Source organism: Pongo abelii, chromosome 14 (genome assembly GCF_028885655.2).
Source record: "Pongo abelii isolate AG06213 chromosome 14, NHGRI_mPonAbe1-v2.0_pri, whole genome shotgun sequence".
Lineage (NCBI taxonomy): Eukaryota > Metazoa > Chordata > Mammalia > Primates > Hominidae > Pongo > Pongo abelii.
The window spans coordinates 99389990-99407899 of record NC_071999.2 but is presented as its reverse complement, the minus strand read 5'-3'; the positions used below and the strand labels follow the sequence as shown (position 1 = coordinate 99407899).

The following is a 17910-nucleotide window of genomic DNA, read 5'->3' as shown; positions in this document are numbered from 1 at the left end:
TGGTTACCAATAGAAACTAGGATACCTCTTTCACTGGCAATATTTTAAAACAGAAAATAAATTTAAAAATAAAAATTCAAAAATCACTTATTCAGCAGATTCTAAGCACCACTGATCTTCTAAGCTTCATTTATTGCTCTTCTAAGCACCATTATAAAAACTAGGGTTATAAAGACAGAACATGCTCCCTACCCTATTGGAACCAAGAGTTTGCTAGGGGACATGTGTATTTAAAATGAAAAAACAAATAATGCACTGTGTCAAAATGTAATATGAACCACACGCTACAAAATTACAAAGAATAGCTTCTTAAACATATATTTTTGATCTGTAACTTCAAAAATTGAATAGACTAAATGTCTAGATGAGATTCCTTTTATTCCCATGATTCAATAAATTTAGCTTCCTTTAAATCCTAAATGAATTGTTTTGAAATATCAGATAATTTCATATGACTATCTAGGAGATACAATTTATTTGAAGTGAAATCCTAGATCAATCAGTTATATGAAATATTTAGCAACATTTTTTCCTCTGGTAAAGTATTAAATCTGTTTACTTTTGCTCTTAAGATTTCGTGATTATATTTTGTTGTCCCCTCTGAAATCTTTTTTTTTTTAGGAAAATAGATCATCAGATTCATCAAATCAGTCAAATAAAAGGCCTTTCTAAATGTATTCAAGATCCAGCTAAACAATGAATCAAACAAGTTGGCTCTATTTATATGTTGGCTAATAGAATTTTCTCACACATAATCATCAGAAATCACTAAGAAAATATATCCAGTTCACCAAAATAGCAAAACCTTTGGATATAGTGTTTACTCTCATCATTAGCTTTAATCACACGCTTATTTCATTATCATTTGTCTTTACATTTCAATCTTTTACCATAAAATAGTAACTATTTTGTTTGATATTCTGCTTCCACTTTGCACTTTTTAACAAGAAAAAGATGTCAATAACATACATTGGAATGTGACTGTTCAGTACCCACTGCATAATTACTTTATGTGTCATACACAGCATGTTATAAACTCTGTGCATTAATACTCTAAACATAGTTTGTACTGAACATACTAACCCTCCATTCATTTACATGGGAAAAAAGCACATTTTAAAGCTACCTTAATCTTTTGGTAATCTGCACTTTCTGCTGTTTGGTTTTAATATTTTATTTTCTAATATAGTTCAGTGCATATGGGAGGCAAAAGTTGATTGCTTGATAAGCACATTTAGAAAAACAGGAGAAAAATAAAAGCAAATCTGGAAAGCAGATTGCTTGATAGTCATTTAGGAAATAGGAAACTAAAATCAAATCTGTATCGCTTTTCTGTACAAAATGCAATCTGAAAAGTTGGAAGAATAAAGTTGTTAAGCCATTCATAGTACATCTGTGGGCCCTAATGCAAGCAACATATCTAGAAGAAAGGAAGTGAAATCTGTAACAAAGAATAAACATTTAGGATGGAACAATATTCAAAAAATAAGAGACTTAATGCTTCCTACCTTCAGTAGTATCAGTAGTATCTCTGTGACTCTTTCATGGATAGAGTTGGCATCGATTTGGATATCAGAAAGAGATGGCTCTCAGCTCCCTCACTAATTCTATCATCTCAGTAAATCTCTTAACTGTTCTGAGAAAAATAGCACCTGCCTCACAGTAATCACCAATCCTGTTCTCCTATTTACTGCTTGTGGTCCCAGTACGACAGCAAACTGAGATACCCATCCGGTGCTGAGCAAGGGGTCTTATGCGTCTTTGCTCCTCAAAGCAGGCTGCTCATCATAATCACTAGAGAAGTTTTACAAACAAAACAAAACAAAACAAAAACACACACACAAAAGAAACGACTGCCTGGGTTCAACCCCAGAGGTACAGATAAAATTGACCTGAGGTGAGGCCAGATAGAGAGGACTCCTGTATTTATATTTGTTGGTTGCTTGTTTTAAACGACCCCAGGTGTGTCTGATGGGCAGGCCGTGTTAAGAGCTCCTGCTGGAACTCAAATGTAAATTATCTGAATCCTGATACCATCACCTGCTCCAGTTGCATGACTTCAAACAGAAAGTAGAGAATGATCCTGTTGTGGATTTCAAGAATCTGAAGTTGAGGAATGAAGAATGGAGGATAGAATAAAGAGGTGGGGCAGGAGGTTCTCTGCCAGCACAAAGGTAAGATGCCAAAACAGAGAAAGCCAAGCATACTTGTATAAACAAAGACTCCCTCTTTAGCCAATTTTAATCAGAATCCCCCACCCACTTTCAATATAGCATCAAGCTCCTCATCCCCCCCAACCGTTAACATCTAATCAAGATCCTCTTAGTAATTCTCTATCCACTGACTCTCAGTCTGCCCATTAGCTGTAAATCCTCACCTGTCTCTGTTGTATTTGGAATTGAACTCAGATCCATAGTGAAGTAGTCCCTCTCCCATTCTGCAGTAGCTCAAATGAAATCTGTCTTTGTGTCATTAACATGTATCAGAATAATTTCTCAATAATGGTTCCTATGTTCTCCAAAACATGGTCAAAACTATGGAGAACTCAAATCCAGGTAGAAGTCTACATATGGAGCCAGATACTCTTTGAATCAAAGTGGGGAAATCCAAAAGGAAGTTAAGACAGAAGTAAATGTGGAAGATTCTAGAGATTTTCTAGAACTGTGAGCAGGGCCTTTGGAAAGCCAGGAGAGTGCCTAAAGACAAGGCTAGCAACTGCCATCTACCCAGCAGACAAGCCAGCAGCAATTCTTTGAAAACCTTGCGCTGGCTGCACTGACTATGCCTCATAGCCTTGGTCGCATGGAGATGTAAGCCCTAGGATAGAGTTTCACTGATGGCAGTGTTTCTTCTCTCCTGAAAAATCCCAACAAACACCTCCCCTTGCACTACACATTTTAGAATTTCTTTCAATGATATTAAATAGTCTCTACGGCCAGGCGCAGTAGCTCACGCCTGTAATCCCAGCACTGTGGGAGGCCGAGGCAGGTGGATCACAAGGTCAGGAGTTCAAGACCAGCCTGGCCAAGATGGTGAAATCCCATCTCCCCTAAAATACAAAAATTAGCTGAGCATGGTGGTGAGCACCTGTAATCCCAGCTGCTCGGGAGGCTGAGGCAGGAGAATCACTTGAACCCAGGAGGCAGAGGTTGCAGTGAGCCGAGATTGTGCCATTGCACTCCAGCCTGGGCAATAGAGTAAGACTCCGTCCCCAAAAAATAAATAAATAAATAAATAGTCTCTACATTGCCCAAACTTTCTCTATAAGCAAAATCCATCTTTTGCCTTTATTGAAACTCTATGGACACTGCCTTGCTGCCTACTCAAATGTTCTTTTCTCACCCTAATTGAATCCTAGGATGAGAAAATGAGGCTGGAATTTTCCCCACTTTGTATTGTGAATCCATTATTATATTATCTAAGTATTTTTAAAAATTGTATGTATGTTAAGAACCCTCTGCTCCTACCTGTTGTATCATCTACTAACCCCAAGGTTCCTCTGATTCATTGAAAACTTGACCCACACTCTTCTTCAACCCAAGTCTTCTATCACCTGGGGTTTATGCTGAAAGCTTTGGCATGGGTTGGGTTATTCGCATTTGATAATCTCAAAAACCTGTGAGAATTTATTTTTAAAGATATTGCCACTAATAATAGCAATAGTAATGATTTAACTAGCACTCATTTTGTCAGCTACTGTCCTAAAGATTTCATGTGTATTAAATTATTTTCCCAACAATCATGAGATAGGTATTCTTAAGGAAACCAAAGTCTGAGTAAACTGAGTAAATGGCCTGAATTCATAAGGTAGTAAATGGTGTGACCAGAATTTGAACTGTTGAAAAGGTAAACTGAGAGACAGTAAAATTTTAAAGTTTATGTGCACAAACAATTCATGAATCAGGTAGCTCTGAACCAAAAGTGGTTCTGGGGCTCCATTGAAGTAGTGTAAGAAACAGGCTTCTATAGACAGAATGTGGAAGTCATACAAAGAACTTATTCGAGTCTATGGTTATACAGTTGCCTTCTTTGGTCTATCCCACTGGAGAGTCCCTAGTTATATAATTATAAGTTTGTTGGCTGTTTGTGATTGGTTTAGCTTATGTTCTGTTTTTCTTTTATATAGGCATTTATAAGAATTAGCTCAAGTTTTGCTTATGTTTGCAAATCTAGTGAGGTGACTGCTACTTAGGAGGCCCAGCTGGCTTTTTCTGCTCAGGGATTTTTCTTTAAGTGAATCAAAATTTATGTGATGGCAAAGCCGAAGTTTTTTCCAATATGGCACTCTGCCTTCTCCTCACCAAATGCTAGGCCTTGACTCCACTAGGAGAGATAGGATTGAGGCTCACACAAATATATTTCTTTTTTAAACTTCTGCTACAGGTGTTCCACCTACACTGAAAAGTGGATTCTAATGGCAGACAAGTTTGACTTCAGAAATTCCATTCAATCATGTATGTTTCCTGGTTTGCTAAAGACCTCTCTGATCCTGTGAAGGAAATCACAACTCCCCTCTGACATTCAGCCCTATAAGTATCAAGTTGTTATTTTAGAAACTTACACTATACCCAAACAATGCCAACATTTCAGTACTTAAATGACATTGCTGCATGCTGTCCACTGAATACAAAGTGCTATTCTTAAAACATACTCCAGGTTAAAACATGTATTCCAATACATGCGGAAATCCTTTGGAGAAGGATGATAGGACTAAAGGGTAACCAGAATGCATGGATGGTATTCCAGAAATAGATGGACCCTATGCCATTTCATCACTTACCAGTGCAAATTAAAGACTTTTACCATCAAAATGACAGAGGGCAATTAATAAGCATTATCTCAGGCAGGAAACACACCAAATCCCACATGTTTTAAGATTTAATGTTTAAAATAGTAACATCTCACTAGCCAGAAGAAAAGCATCCTCACAGCATTCCCACATCCCATCCTTGTTCATAAACAGAGGCCCTCATAAAGCTTTGATTAACACTTTCTGTGTTAAAACAGAGAAAAATATACAGTGACCCAAGTGTGATCTTTTCAGAAGTTTGAATAAATTATATTTTATTATCGTATAACTAAACCAAGTCCTTAAGAAGAAGCTTTGCAGGGGTATTAAAATTGTAAATACAATCTTGTTCCTTACACTAGTAAGTTCTTGTCATTATGCCAAATAATCCATCAGGGCTCTTCACGTGTTGCTCCAAGGAGGTCCATCATTTATAGACATCAAGGGAACCCAGTTGGTGTTGGATCCCAGCTGGACAAAGAAGACCGTCCACTAGTCAAGGCATGCCTTGGGATGTTTCTCTCCCAAAGGCTCCATTTGTAGGCTGGAGAAGTAGGAACTGTTATGATGTTCTCCCAGTTACCCCCACGCTATAAAGAAGCACATGCCTCCTAGAGATGACAGAAACAGGTTAAATGAGCCAGTGTTCAAATACCTGCCAAAATCAAATGGGCACTGGAGTATTCAAGACTACAGAAGGAGCAACACTCTCCTTTCTGTACTTCTCCTTGTCCTTCCTCATGGCTCACCAACACAGACTGCATAAAATTAACCAACATCAACAACTGCAGGAAGCTCAGCATAGCTAATGCAAGAAGAGAGTAACTCTGGGAACTATGAAGAGTAATTAACATGGTGGTCCCATTCTCTGAAATAGTCTCTCTTCTCACCTCTCCTAGTCAAGCACATATATTGGTCCTGAATATTGTTTTCTCTTTGAAAACTTCTCAAGTTCTCTCCAGGAAAGACCAGTAGCACATATGAAGCATCACCATTTTAGGACATGAGCCATCAATCTGTGATTATTTGTTTGCAGGAAGCACCAGATTTCAGATTCCAGGCACTGTGAAGTGGAGGATCCTTAGTTTTGCCTTCCCACTATCAAAGACAGTAACAATTGGTTATTAGGTTCTCAAACATGTTTATTGAGTCAATGAATGCGTAAATGAGTTAGTAAAGCTAACATTAAGGAAATGTCTGCCAATGGAACAGGTTGGATTTGAAGTGGGCACAAGAATTGAAGCAACAAAGGTTTTCTTTTTTTTTTTGAGACGGAGTTTCTCTCTTGTTGCCAAGGCCGGAGTACAATGGCACAATCTTGGCTCGGGGCAACCTCTGCCTCCCGGGTTCAAACGATTCTCCCACCTCAGCCTCCCAAGTAGCTGGGATTACAGGCATGCGCCACCATGCCTGGCTAATTTTGTATTTTTTGTAGAGATGGAGTTTCTTCATGTTGGTCAGACTGGTCTCGAACTCCTGACCTCATGTGATCCTCCTGCCTTGGCCTCCCAAAGTGCTGGGATTACAGGCATGAGCCACCATGCCGAGCCAGTTTTCTTAAATTCTATATAAAGGAAAGAACTGATCCCTCTATTCTCTCTACTCTTGGCCTCATTCCTATTCTTTTTTTTTTTTTTTTTTTTGAGACGGAGTCTCACTCTGTGGCCCAGGCTGGAGTGCAGTGGCGCGATCTCGGCTCACTGCAAGCTCCACCTCCCGGGTTCACACCATTCTCCTGCCTCAGCCTCCCAAGTAGCTGGGACTACAGGCGTCTGCCACCATGCCCAGCTAATTTTTTGTATTTTTAGTAGAGATGGGGTTTCACTGTGTTAGCCAGGATGGTCTCAATCTCCTGACCTCGTGATCCGCCCGCCTTGGCCTCCCAACGTGCTGGGATTACAGGCGTGAGCCACTGCGCCCAGCCTCCTATTCTTAAACCTCGATTCACAAAAGGAACTTGCTGAATTTACGAACAATAAAACCAATAAATTTTAATACTTATTTTCAATAATGTAGTGCAAAGAAACAGAAATCTCAATACAATGCTAAAATATAAACACCTGAAAAGCCATTAAGGATTTCACTAAACAGCTTTATATTCACCATATTTTCCTGGATGTACCCCTCCTACAGACCCATGCATTACTGTGATTTGGCTGGGTGTTGTCACTTGTGTTATGTAAATGGTGACCTTGGCATGTGTTTGGAGATAGACTCTCTCTCTGCCCTGCAGGCTCACTACCTTATTTCATTGGGAGTAAAGATTTTCCCAGGTGCTGCTATGCTGCAGCTTGTTGTAGCTGTTGACATTAATTAATTTATGCAAATCCACTAGATACTATCCTTGATTAATGTCTTCCCTGCTTTATTAATTCTGAATACCTTAAGAGGCTGTTGGACATGTATGATGCAATATCTGCTTAGAGAATAACTACTCATACGATTAATTTAGACCCCGAAGAACAGTACTTGATCTCCTCTAGTTGATACTACTAATTACATATAATTTATAACTTTAAAAAGAGTAACTGCACCAGAAATAAAACTAAGTTTTACAAATTTTCTACAAGTGGCATTGGCATATAGCACTCTTAAAATAGCTATGTGAGTTTGCAATCTAAAAGTAATAGCAGAGAAAATGTAATGAGTGCCTACACTATGCCAGGCTCTGTGCTAATGGCTCCATATGCTTTAACTCTTAAAAGAATAATCCACCCAAGCAAGTGTGAGTGGCAGTTCTTGAATTCAAACCTTGACCACTGCAGGAGAGCCCAATTCTTAACCATTATTTTAGGTAAATCAAAATAACTCAGGCATTCAGCAACATTTATTATGGAATTCATGGAAGTCATTTTAGCGATCACTGTTCCTTCCACATTTTCATGTTTTCTGACTTTATTTGAATTAGTTCCTCCACTACGTACTTAGCTTCCATGAAGGCTGAATTAATATATTACATTGCTCTGCACTGCCCACAAACATGCAAAACAGTAGTTTGTATTAAAAGTGATTGTACTGATTTAATCTTTATGGTTAAAACATTTTTTGTCAATTTATCAGAAGTCAAAGTCACTTAATTCCCCTCCTTAGATATTTTTGCAAGTGGCAGATAGTCACTTAAAGGTATTTATGAGATAAAAGGAAAGTACTCATTACTAAAGAACCTATGAATTTTATGGAGAGTAGTGGAAACAAGATGTTGAAAGAAACAAATGACCCCATGAGATCATGTATTCAATAACTATTTACTGAGTCCAAGCAACTGTAGTCCAGATGGTTGCATAAAATGCCTGCCACCAGAAGTGCACAATCTAATAGATGCAGTAACAGAAGTGCAAAAATAACTATCATATGAGACACCATGTGACTAATTCCAAAAAAAACCCTAAGAGAAAAGTGCCACTGTGGTACCAACGGAAGGGATTGTGTCTGCTTTGATCAGAGAAAGCTTGAGAGATACCTAACCTAGACTCCCAGAGAGAGAGAAAATCCATGTCAGACAGTACGAAGGGGATTGTTTGAAAAAGACAGAGAAACCCATGGGGCAAGGTGACTCATCTCTGCAATCCCAGCACTTTGGGAGGCTGAGGCAGGCCAATTCCTTGAGCCTAGGAGTTCAAGACCAGCCTAGGAAAGATAGGGAGACCCCCATCCCTACAAAAAAAAAAAAAAAGAAAAGAAAAAAGAAAATATTAGGTGGGCCTAGTGGCATGTGCTGGTACTCCCAGTTACTGGGGAGGTTGAGAGACGGGAGGATCGCTTAAGCCCAGGAAGTCAAGGCTACAGTGAGCTGTGATGGCACCACTGCACTCCAGCCTGGGTGACAGAGTGGGACCCTGTCTGAAAAACACAAAAACAAACAGAAACCCAAAGCGGTGTGCCTGCCTGCTAGAAGGACAAGGAATTCTCAAGTCCATAAGAAGACAGAAGAGGAAGAAAACCTGGGAAGGTAAACAGAAGCAAAATCCTGAAATCTATGACTATTAAACTGAGGGACTGGGCTCTGATTAGAGTTTATAATAAAATATTTATAATAAATCTGGATACATGCAAGATCTGGGGAATGGGGTGTGGTTGTCATTGCTGATGTTTATATCTCAAAAATTCTTTTACTTGAAAATGAGATCGTTCTGTGCATAGGCTCATTCTTTCTGTGAGTGTGCACATCCATATTATGGGAAGTGACTGATTTTTGTTCTGGCACTCCATATGCCAGAATGTGTGACTCTGGAAAATCACTTTACTTCTTTCTCTTTCCTCCAAATACTTCATGTATAGGAAGGGAAGATTAGTGTAGGTGAACCTAACATTTATTACTCCATATTTTATCAAGCCAATTGTGGTGACAGCTGTATTGTAAGACAGAGGGATTGCTTTTGGGAAGACTCAGGTCAAGTATGATGTCCCCATGAAGGCTCTCCCCACACCCTACTTATGTCCCATTGCATTTTCTTCATTTATACAAACTCATGTGAGTCACGACGTCTTTAGTCTCAAGTTGTTCCCTACCTAGAGAGAAGACCATACATAATTACAACTTAAGACAGTGGTAAGCAGCAAACGGTGGTACAACCAAATAATAAGGAATTTCTGGAGGAGGTGACATTTTAGCTGAGGTGAAGGGGGGAGGGTGGGGAAAATCATTTTGTTTTTTACTTTTTACTTTTTATTTTGTTAAAGACAGGGTCTTGCTCTGTTGCCCAGTGGTGCAATCACTACTCACTGCAGCCTCAAACTCCTGGGCTTATTCAATACTCCTGCCTCAGCCTCCCAAGTAGCTGGGACCACAGGTGCACACTAACACGCTCAGCTAATTTCTCTTTTTATTTTGCATTTTTTAAGAATTAAATTAAATTTTAAGTTCTGGGATACATGTGCAGGTTTGTTACACAGGTAAATGTGTGCCATGGTGGTGTACTGCACCTATCAACCCGTCACCTGGGTATTAAGCCCCACATGCATTAGCTATTTATCCTGATGCTCTCCCTCCCCTACCCTCCCCCATGGCAGGCTACAGTGTGTGTTGCAGAGACGGAGTCTCACTAAACGTAGAACCAAACATAGTGCCAAGGCTGGTCTTGAACTCCTGGCCTAGAAGAAACATTTTATTTAGGTTCTTTTAGCTGTGAAGAACAGTCTCACTGAATTAATTTTAAGGTAGGAGGGTAGAGTGAGGGATTAATATAAGGATGCACATACAAGGGTACCCAAGAAAAGCCAAATCACTCAGCCTCAAGGAACGCATCTGGCAGCTGAAGCTGAAGGACAGGGGCTCACTGTCTAACTCCAGCCTACACGTGACTCAGCTTCTCTTCAGTTGTTTCCAACCATCCCTCCTCACTGTCAAGTAGATTTTTGACCCTGTATTTGGCCTATCTTTTGTCTACCTCATGGCTGCTCCTTCATGTTTGTACCTCCTCATAACTTTGGATGGCTACAACTCCTGAAGGGTCCACCTCCACCTCGTACCTGAGGCATTCACTGACTAAGTCACTGTGCCACGAATCATTGTTCTCTCAGAATGAGATATCTCCATGGAGAGTCCCAAGAGAAAGGGAACTTGATTGGCCCAGCTCATCTTTTGATGCCTATGTAATGCCTCCTCATGGCTCAGATGCCTCCACATAGTTCAGTTAGTTGTTTCTGGAGGTAGAGGAGAAGGAATGGAGACTATGGGACATGGAGCTGTGCCACCTGCTGCAGTATGGAAGGTGGGAAAGGCAGTCCCTTGAGAGAGGTATGGATATGGAAACCTTTTGTCATGTCCAGATTACGGAGTCTCAAGCAGAAAGAACATCAGGTACAGGAGGCAGGAAAGAAAGAGGCATGAGTGAGTAATTACGAGTTAAATCCAGTCAAGGCACAGCATGTGACAAACAATCCCAGGCACCTATGTAGGACATTGTATTAAAAGAAGATAAGTTAAGGTAGAAAGATTCTTTAGGAGCCTACTGCCATAATCCAACTGAGAGAAAATGAAGACGAAAACTTGAACAAAGACAGTAACAGTGGTACTAGAGGGAAGATGGAGGGTTTCAGAGGAATTCCAGAGGCAGAATGTACTAGACTACATCATAAATTAGTTGTGAGAAACAGAGAACAGTCAAATAGGAGTCTCAGGTTCCTAATTTGTGCAAAAGGCAGTGCCATTAATTGAAATAGAAATGGAAAGAGAAGTGCTATAGGCTGAATGTCTCCATCCCCACAAAACTCGTATGTTGAAATCCCCCTGTATTAAGAGGTAGGAGGACCTTTGGGACATAATCAGGTCATGAGGGTAGACCTCCCATAAATGGAGTGAGTGCCCTTACAAAAAGGGAGCTTGGGCCTGGAGAGGTGGCTCACGCCTGTAATCCCAGCACTTGAGCCCAGGAGTTCAAGACGAGCCTGGCCAACATGGTAAAACTCCATCTCTACCAAAAATACAAAAAAAAAATTAGCCGGGCATGGTGGCAAGGCATGTAACCCCAGCTACTCCTGAGGCTGAGACATGAGAATGGCTTGAGCCCAGGAGGCATAGGTTGCAGTGAGCCAACATGGCACCCACTGCACTCCATCCTGGATGACACAGGAGCCCCGAGGTGGGCAGATCACAAGGTCAGGAGATCGAGACCATTCTGGCTAACACGGTGAAACCCCGTCTCTACTAAAAATACAAAAAAATTACCCGAGCATGGTGGCGGGTGCCTGTAGTCCCAGCTACTCAGGAGGCTGAGGCAGGAGAATGGTGTGAACCTGGGAGGCGGAGCTTGCAGTGAGCCAAGATCGCGCCACTGCACTCCAGCCTGGGTGACAGAGCCAGACTCCGTCTCCAAAAAAACAAAGCAAAACAAAAAAACAAAAAAACACAGAGACAGACAGCGAGAGAGCTTGCTTTTTCGCTCTCTTCTGGCCTCCTGATCTCAGACTTCCAGCCTCCAGAACTGGGAGAAATCAGTTTGTTGTTTAAGCCACCTAGTCTATGGGTTTTTTTTTTTCTTTTTCTTTCTTTCTTTTTTCTCTTTTTTTTTTTTTTTTTTTTTTTTGACACAGGGTCTCCCTGTACCACCCTGGCTTCTGTGCAATGGCACGATCACTGTCTGCTGCATCCTCGACCTCCCTTGACTCAGGTGATCTTCAGCCTCAGCCTCCTGACTACTGGGACTACAGGCACACCGCCACAACACCCAGCTAGTATTTGTATTTTTTTTTTTTTGTGGAGACAGAGGTCCCTCATAATCGCCCTGGCTGGTCTTGAACTCCTGAGGCTCAAGCAATCTGCCCACCTAGGCTTCCCAACATACTGGGATTACAGGCACAAGACACCACGCCAGACCTAATTTTTTTTTCTATAGCAACCTGAACTGACTTAACCGGGAGATTTCATGAAAACACAATGAATGTGGGAGGGAAAGAGAATGAGTTCAACTCAGGCCAAATTTAAAATGGCTGATGTATATCCAAGTAAAATAATCAGCAGGTAGTTGGACATGTGAGGCTGAGGCATTGAGAAGAGTCCGGGCCAAAAATAAAGACACGGTGACCATTCATAGTTACATTAGATAGAGCTCTTGGCAGGGTGTGAAAGAGGACAAAACATAGAAACCTGACTGGGGTTTTCAGGTCTTTGTTATTATGTACACATTGCTGTGCTATGGATGCACATGTGCGTTATCTCCCTCACTAGACTCTAAGAAACTTCGGGACAGGCAATGCCTCTTTGTTTTCTTGGTGTACTGAGTGCCAAGCATAGGGTATGGTAACAAAACAGAAGGAAATGCATGAACTACCTTACACAGGCACCAAATCAACTACTTCCTGAGGGAAAGGGAGGTTTGTTTTCTCTTTTTTGCAGGGGCAGGGGATGGGGGTGGATAGTGGGGGAAGAAGTTATTAGGAAATTTGGAATCGTTATGAAGTAATGACTAAATACGAAATAACAGATTCATTATTAAAGAATCCATGTATCAAAGATATTCATTGTTTCAGCCAAATAACCAAATAACCAGATTATGTCTTTGGGAAAAAAATTATTATTATTTTCTTACTGAAGGCCTGGGTAAAGGATAGAAATATATACATTTGTCAAAACTACATTGTATATATAATATTTGTGATTTTTACCGTAAATAAGATACTCTCGAATAAAAAATATCTTTGGAGAAAGGGTATCCAATTAGAAAAAAATAATTCACTATTTCTTGTTTAAATTTCCCAACAAATACCCATTTATTGAGCACACACTTAGATCCTTTATTGTGTGGTGAGAATATATTAAAACATCACTGTGACAAAGTTCTTATTCTCAAGGAACTCACAGTTTAGGGTTAAGCTAGACATGAAAAGGGATCATTACAATGGATGATAATTGAAGTAAGAATAGAGTGCCAAGGGTCAAACACAACTGTATAAAGAGGTTGCAATTAGAGCACCAAGGGTCAAACACAACTGTATAAAGAGGTTGCAATCTTTTTTGTCTCCTCTGTGCTCCTAGTTCAGATGCTTAGAAGGAAATGAAGCTGAAAATCTCACTTCCTAAACTCATGAATGAATACATCACCAGAACTATGTGTACTAATTACATGTGTAGCTCATTATAAGAGACATGGGCAAAAATAGAATAAAATGATTTAAAAAATGGGCAAAAATAAAATGAAACAAATTTTCAAGGTAACAATAGTGTGCTATTTAGTGTGCCTCCTTCAAACACAATCAATGACACTGCATTCCATTATATAAATCACCCATCCAGGGGGAAAGTGGAAGGGGATAATAAGGCAGAGGTTAGCTACTTTAAAAAATGAATATTAGAAATTGTCCATTACTTAGATAATCTTACAACACTTTCACAAATCACAGGTTTAATTTCTACTCACACTCAACATCTCACCCTAAGTACTAAACAATCTTTAAAAATGTAACAACACTTCAAGTAACATAGTTCTAACTCACAAAAATAGATATCAGATTAATTTCTGGAAAAAGAAATCTCCTATAGAAGTTAGATTTTTGTTTTCTGAATTTTTATTGAATGGAACTGCCAAAAGTTTCCCAAACACTATATGAAGTTTTTTTTTAAGTTTGGTAAATAGGCATAATTATTAATTGTTTTTTTCCCCCTAATACCGTGACACTACAGCTACTCATGAAAGGAACTTCTGACCAGCCTGGGCAACATAACGAAACCCTGTCTCTACAAATAGAAAAAGATTAGCCTGGGATGGTGGTGTGTGCCTGTAGTTTCAGCTACTTGGGAGGTGGAGGTGGGAGGATGGCTTGAGCCCTGGAGGTCGAGGCTGAGCCAGGATTGCACCACTGCACTCCAGCCTGACAGAATGAGAACCTGTCTCAAAAAAATAAAAATTAAAAAAAGGAACTTCTACCTGGAATATAACTAGACACACTGGCCAAAGATAAGGTTTAAATATGAGTGTCTTTAGCCAGCCATGCTAGTCAATGAGGCAAATAAACTTTTATCAACCCATTTCAAATTGTTTTCTAGAAAATCTTCTGGTGCATAGTTAATTGTAGAAATTGACTCCTACTAAAGATTTAAATACTGTATATTTGAATACTAAATGAATATGGGTGTAAAATTATCTTAAGTTTTTTACTATAGGGAAAAGAATGATGGTAATTGTACATTTAAAGTAATTGTGTATTTTAATCACTAAGGGTAAATTAACTACAGAAAAGCAGATTTACTTGTATTACAAACACATCAATACACTGTGTAAATTTCACTACCCATTTATTCCATAATATGTTTATTCTGCTTGACATACGTATATACAAGCATGTAATATCTGTCATGTCATGGAAACGCTTTCTTTAAATATTTGTGAGTATATTTATAAGAGTACCATATAATTGTTAACATTTTCTTGTTTGGGTTGTTGTATATATTTTGAGATACTCTTATTATTTTACCTTTTCATTTCTTAAAAAGTCTAGAATTCCTCTCAATTCTCAAAAGAAAGCATCTCTCCATTAAAGATCTTTCCACTGAAGATGAGTTGCCACTTGCATAGGGCACCGAATCATGAATCTTCCTAAAAGTATTCACATGAGGTAGAAGTTACACATTCACTGGAAAGCCTTGCATTATTTTCTGCATTTTAAGGGCACGTGACATCTCAATTTCCACCCTTTACATAAAATAAACAAACACACAAACTTTGAAATACAATAAAGCTATTAGTTAACCACTGGCAAGTTTGCTACAAAATGCCTTATCGATGATAAAATTGCTTTTTGATTTGTTTATCATTGTGAAATACTGTCAACCCTCATTTACAAATTAGAATTCCTAAACCAAACTAATAAAACTAAGATTCTTAAATTGAACAAAACTATTAAATGCTATACTGTAGCATTAAATATTTACAGCATTTTAACTTTTATATTTTTGTATGTAACACTGAAAATTTTTATAATGGCTTTTGTTCTAATTTGCATATTGAATATGCAAAAGCTGAACAGGAGAGAAATTAAAAGAAGTGATGTCTTTTACAAGTTAAAATCTCTCTGGATGGGAAATACCACTACACACTCTATTAATGTTGTTCCTCTGAAGGTATATGCTGGATATGTTTGCTCAGACTCGTTTTAACTTGACCAGAAAATGATGGAACATTAGTTCATTTTTAATATGATTGCTATAGGAATTATATTTCAAAAATGAAATGACAGGTGAACAGACCTGGTAAAATGCAAATGGGATTAAAATACTCAGGCAATGGCTAGTATAATTTGCTGTTACCTAATGACAAAAATTACTGGCTGAAGAAATGAGCTACTTAAATTATAATAAAATAAGTAAATTATTCTAAGGCTCCAAGTAGAAGAAATAAATAATGAAGAGGTTGAATTTTTACACTGAACGTTGAGAAACCCCAGTTTTAGACTCTTTGTTTTGTTCAGAAACCCACTGAGTAGCAGTTCTACGATACAGTGGGTAAAGCAAGGCAAAACAGCACTGTATAACCACACTTAAATATAGAAAATCGGGTTGAAATCAAGAGACAATGGCATTGTTTGAGAAGAGATGGTGGCTCCGTCACTTGACTCATACTGCCAGCACTAAGGCAAAAATAACAAACTCATGGGTCAAATTTCTAAGCAGAGGTCTGGCCATCAAGATGTGGATGAGACAGAAATTACCAAACTATGAACTATAAAAGAGTTTATAATCCCTCGGTCTAAATGTCAGTCTGCCTGCTTCAACCTACATCAATGCCATACTATGTCAGCATTCATATCAGCCATCATGTGTCTAATTTTAAGTAGAGATGCCTAATTAATTTTCTCAATAGACGATGCTTTGATGAGTTTCTTCGCCCAAATGATCAGTCGTAATTAATAATTCTGGTTACAAAAAATATGCAGAAGACATTTAAAAATCACCATTATAAGACATTAACCAGGCTCTAACCATAATATTGAATACACTTTTTATAATAATGGCTATTTTTATGCATGTCTTTTTATATTTCCTTAAATACATTTTATTCTCCTTAGCAAATGGATTCTTCACTGCCAAGTTACAAATCTAGGACCATATCATGTATAGAGATAAAGTTATCATGAGATCAGTATGGTTCTCAGAAGTTTCATTTTTTTTCAAAGGTTGGAACAAATGACTCATCAAAGTTATACTAATTTTCACAGCAGTGGGCAGTATATCTTTATGCACAGAAGTCTGGTGTGAAATGCATTTAGTCAGGCTGGGTGATGATAATTCCAGTAATGGGGAGGGGAAGGGGATTCCTCTAATCTATGTTGCTTTGAAAATCAGATACATCAAAGATCATTATTTCTATACAATTTCCTGAGTAACTGCAGAGTATCATTGAGACTTCAACCAAATTTTTTGATTACAACAAAATGAACCAACTTAATAGTTTTATTGTCTCCATTTTTTTTTTCCTCATTGCTAAAAAGAAAAATAAGAATGTAAGGGTTGATAGTTGCATAGTACATATTATCACTGAATTTCTGACAGATTGTGGAAATAGTTCTTAATTGATATGCCCCAGCGTACAGTATCATCCCTCTATTTTTTTGTTCATTTGTGTTATTTTTATTTGATTTCAACCCAGCAGCCACTGCCTGCATTTGTCTTTTTCATGGTTTAAAAAAGTCACAGGCAAACATTCTTTATTGGGGCAAGCATCTAGATGACTTGACAAATTTGCACCTGAACCTTATCAAGTCAGCAAATGGTTCTGCATGATTACCAAGAGTCTCATTACATTAACCTTCTTGCTTCATTTAGAGCCCAGACCAAACACTATGAAACAAAAATGAGTAATCCTTTGAATTGAGTAAAGAAATTCTACCACATTCAGTTTCTTGCTAAGTGCATGTTCAAGTGATGATACTAACAGAAAATGTCTCTTTACTCTGTGAGTCCATGTGCCACAAAATAGTATTTTTCAAAAGAGGAGCTATTTTTCCATGAACTATCAGCCTTTCATGACCAATATAACAATTCAGAAAATGTAAAAGAAGTTTCAATATTTATTCAGACTGTGCTGCTCACCTTTTGCTCCTGAAAGCAATGAAAGCTGTACACAATAAACAAATCCTTTTATATAAATTGGAATTCACATACATCTCAAACGGCTCAAAATAAAATAAAATAAAATTTGCCTGACCCTCTTGGTAGGATTTGATCCTCTAAACCGACAAGCTGAATTTTGCATACAAGTTTTATCAACATAGGGTAAATTTTTCCATATACATATGTCTTTGTCTATAAGTGGATATGAAGATATAGATATATTTATGTTAGTAATTTGGGCGTATAAATATGTATGTACTACATATAGATTGTTCTACACTGCATTATTTTTCTTAAAAAGAGATCGACACTTTTCCTAATACTACTTTTAAATACCTCTTTTGTTTCACTTTTTGATTGTCTTTCAGTGTACCAAAAATAATCAATTTGAGGACATCATATTTCCATAATATCTATCTCTATTCTCACATTTTGAAAGTCTTTGAGTCTTAGGGCACATACTACTTACTATTTGCATTTTACAAATGGGAGTACTGGAGTGAAGGCAGATTAAATGAGTTGGGAAAGAATATGAGTCAGGCATTCTGACTCCCAGGTTAGAGTTCTCCCATTGTCT

General features: G+C 38.3%; 1 protein-coding gene across 2 annotated transcripts in view; it reads right to left on the bottom strand.

The window, feature by feature from the left end:
* Window positions 1-17910, bottom strand: part of GPC6 (glypican 6) — a 1198922-nt gene that overhangs the window by 1120361 nt on the left and 60651 nt on the right.